Here is a 4482-nt window from a genome sequence, read left to right as displayed (position 1 = left end):
ATGCTTAGCTGTTAGTTTGACTGTTAGATACTCAAGTCACCTAGTATCAATGCTTTGAAATTCAGTCATCACAATTTGAGAGAACAGATTATAAACCATATAAGATCCTTTATATAAATCTATGAAAAAACTTAGTAATCGGTATTCACATTCTCATTATCTCAAGTGTAAGTATTAAGTCAACTAAAATCGTTAATTCTATCCGAAGAATGTTTTGGAACGACAATCTTTTATTTATCTTTGTTTTGACCCGTTCAGTTTAGTGAAGTGTTAAATACTTCGGTTGTCAATGTTTCTAAAAAGCATAACCTTAGTATTTTAATGGGAATTATCAGGACAACAATCCTCGCAGATCAAGACCTTGCAGCCTAAGTCGTCCTGGCTGCTTATTCAACTTCGTTTTTGCGCTATGGATATCCTGGTGAGATGGGCGCTCAGCAGATCATGCGGAAACTCTTGAATGGTGGTTGAAGCTCAAGAGAAGGGCTAGCATTTGAGCAAGGAACAAGAAACTCCTTCCCTTTCGAAGAAAGAATTACGAGGGTTTTCTCTATTCATGAGGTACCCAAGAAACATCCGACGTAATGAATATATACATTGTCATTTTAAGTTCAAAATAAAATGAAAAACATTTAAGTTTTACATATTAGAAATATGTCCTAAAGAACCTTGCTTCTAGAAACATCCAGCTCCTCGTCGAAGCATTCTTCTTCTCGACATCCCCCCTCAAGTGAATCGTGGATTCCCTCCATCCGGAGGTTGTAAATATGCTTTAAAAAATGAAACCTGACCAGTCCCTTGGTGAAAATGTCAGCACAATTGTCTGTTGATCACATGTAAGGGGTGCAGATAACCCTAGTCTCCAGTCGTTCTTTGATGAAATGCCAATCAATGTCAACAGGTTTGGTTCGTTCATGTTGAAGTGGATCATGGACCATGCTTATTGCTGATTTATTGTCACTTAATAACCTAATCGTACCCTACAATTTTATATTTAATTCATTAAACATAACTTTTATTCATTCTGGTTTACTTACCCCTGATGCCAATGCTCTCAGTTCCACCACTGCACTCGATCGAGACACTGTTTTTTGTTTCTTGCTTTTCCAAGTAACTAAATTTCTTCCTAAAAATGCGCACATACCTGTACTTGACATGCGATCTACTAACAAACTTGAAAAATCTGCATTAGTATAAATATTTGAATCCAAAACATCATATCTATTAAAACTAACCCATATTATATAATTCTTTTAAAATTATAAAAGCAGCCTTCATATGAATAATATTTGGTTTGTGCATGAATTAACCTTAAGTATTTACATCATAAATATATATCTGGCCTAGTATGAGTCAGATAAATCAATTTACCAATAAGCCTTTGATATACTCACTGTTCAGCTGCCTCAACATCTTCTCCCAGCTTCAACTTGTGGTTAGGATCAATAAGTGTATTGACTGGTTGCCAATCAACAGGTGTATCGACTAGATGCTAGAGAGATAATTATCCTCGATACTCTATACCATAAACCTTTGTGTATCCTTTAGCTACTAACCTAGCTCTGAATCTTTCAATTTCTGTATTTCATTTGTATTTAATAGTAAATACCCATTTACATCCTACAGTTTTCTTTCTGTTGGGTAAACTATTAATTCCCCATGTAGTATTTCTCCTCGATGCATCCAACTCAATATCCATAGCCTGTTTCCACCATTCATCCTTTTTTGTCTATCCAATGCTTCTAGGTATTTTTCGTCACCCAACTTGGTCAATAATGATTGATGTGCTAACGAGGTACATTTGTAAGACAGATAATCTCCAATAGGATATAGCTTCCTTGTTTTGCCTAATCTTTTTCCTTTTTATAAGGCTAAAGGGAGATTCCATTCTGCATTTTCACCTTTTATTACATTGTTATCTTCGGGATTTTGGTTCTCAGGCTCAGATCCAATCATCTTATCTCCACAGTCATTTAGCTCTTCCCTACGAGCTGATGAAGGCCAGGGAGGACTTTTCTCAAGAATATTATTCACTTTTGAGCTCTGCAAGTCTAAATTTAGGGTATCTACACATTCATTGTAGATCTCCAGGCTTCTAGGCACAACACCCTTCACTATATCAGTTCATAACCCGGAACTAGAATAATACATAGATTTTTCATGAAAAGTAACATCTTTTGATACAAACAATTGCCTCAAATCAGAAGAAAAACACGTATACCCTTTTTGGGTATGCGAGTAACCAACAAATATGCATTTTACAGCTTTTAATTCCAACATATTCAATCCCACAATAGGCTTACAAACAAAACATACAAATCCAAATATTCTTGGTTTGAGATTATTCTTCAGATTTACACGAGGATAAAATAAAATCACTTCATTCATAGGAAACTCGAGATTATTACTAATCGATGGTAATCTATTGATGAGATGGATCGCAGTCAATACAGCTTCTCTCCACACATACATTGGAGCATTGCTGTCAATTAGTGGAGCCCTTGTTTTTTCAACAATATGCCCTATCTTTGTTTCAACAAGTCAATTTTGTTGGGGTGTATAGATACATGATGTCTGATGTATAGTAACCTTTGTTTTAAACAAAAAACCATTATTTTCTGATTACAATAATACTTAGCATTATGAGTTTGGAAAGTACTCGTCTTAGAATTGAATTGTTGTTCGATTAATTTACAAAAAAATTGAATAATATTTGAAACATCAAATTTATTACTAAGTAAAAATACGCATGTGAAACATGGACGGTCATCAACTAAAACTCATACACATCACAGTCCAGTTTATTATTTATCAGAGTCCAACTTGGAAAATGAAGTTGAAGAACTTTGAGCGAAGGATGCCCCAATCGCCGATGTATCAGTCTCGGATCGTGTTTGTTCTTCACGTTGAGCTCCTGATTTAGTAAGTGACCTGTCGAGTGTGCAAAATATGGTGGAGTCCTTATACAATTTTTGCAAGTCCAATCCTCCAGTTGGACTCCTTGTTCACCCATAATGATTCACCATTGCCAAAGTGTATAGCATATTGAGGCAAGTTAGCTAATTTCTGAACAGAACTGAGATAGATACATAGTTTAGAAATGTGTAAAACATCCTCTAATGCGCCGATGGGTTGTAATCTGATCTGTCCTATCCCTGCTACGGTTAAGAGGGTTCCATCAGCTGTTTGCAGAACCTTCTTATTGCTTGGACATGGGGTATAAGATAAAAAAATATTAGATTTTGGGGTCATGATCTGTAGCACCTGAATCTATAATCCATGTATTTCTTATTTCATGATTATCAACTATGAAGCTCTGGTGGACATTAGATAGTTTTAAGTAGTTAGAACACTCACCAGAATCAACCATTAAAGCACCTAGGATGATAAAGACAGCATCTCGATTCAGGTTTGAAATTGCTTCCGTGATCTTTCCCAATTCTGCCAAGCTCACGTTCAACCCATGAGTTAGTTGGTTCAGATCAGCTGATGCATTTCCTCCTTGACCGTTAGATTCATCTGCTTCAAGTGCAAGGAAACTCTTTCCCCAGTTGTTTAGCTTTCCAACTATATCCCAACGTGTCTCTTTTACGTGTCTTTCTCTTCTTACAATGTGTACACCAAAGGTTCTCCTTAGAATCATGTTGATATCCTCGTGTATTCTTCCTTTGGCTCTGATTTTGATATGTCGCATTGCGAGCTTTTTGTCCTTAGATTGACCAATAAATGCTAAGTTCAAAATCTTGTCAGAATTCTGACTCTGTTGTAACGATACTTTCAATCTACTCTCTTCATGAATTGCAGCGATATGGCATCTTCAATTGTTTATTGTTAGGCCTGGATGTAACACGATCGGGCTCTCGGACCGAACGACTCATGTTACACACAAAGGAGGGGCTAATGCGGTCATATCATAGAGCAAAGATGAATAAAGATGATGTCATGTTAAGGATAATGCGACAATAAAATCGATGGGAGGTATGAATTCGATGTCGCCAAGCGCCAACACCCACTAGGCCACGGCAAGCAGGACCTGGGAATGCCACTAGGCTCCCGATGATCCGGATATCGGGTTGAAGGCCGACGGTGCGAGCTCGGCTACTGCCACTTTAGCACACACCCTCCTTGGTCCCAACCAAGGACGTCTCAGAGGAAATCCTAGCCCTCAGAGCGTGAATCCTATCTATTACTAATCTAACCCGGCGGTGGAGAAAATGTTCGGAGGCACTGAAAGAAATAACATAACGCCAATGGGGATTTGAATGAGGGTGACTGTGTACGGCATGAGAAGTTCCCGCGTCCGTATGTTCAGGACTTATTGCTCCCGATCTAGATCTGTCTTGGGTTGGGCCACTACCTCCGGGTGGGTTCATGTTTCTGAAGGCATAATTTGGTAAGCAATGATTGGTTAATACGGCATTACATGATGCCGAACTACGTTTTAAACTCCGAAGAAAGTAAGGGCTATAATGAATATAACAA

The sequence above is a fragment of the Wolffia australiana genome, chromosome 9 (genome assembly GCF_029677425.1).
Source record: "Wolffia australiana isolate 7733 chromosome 9, ASM2967742v1".
In the NCBI taxonomy this organism is placed as follows: domain Eukaryota; kingdom Viridiplantae; phylum Streptophyta; class Magnoliopsida; order Alismatales; family Araceae; genus Wolffia; species Wolffia australiana.
The sequence above is the reverse complement of the archived record's forward strand: the minus strand, read 5'-3'. Positions refer to the sequence as shown.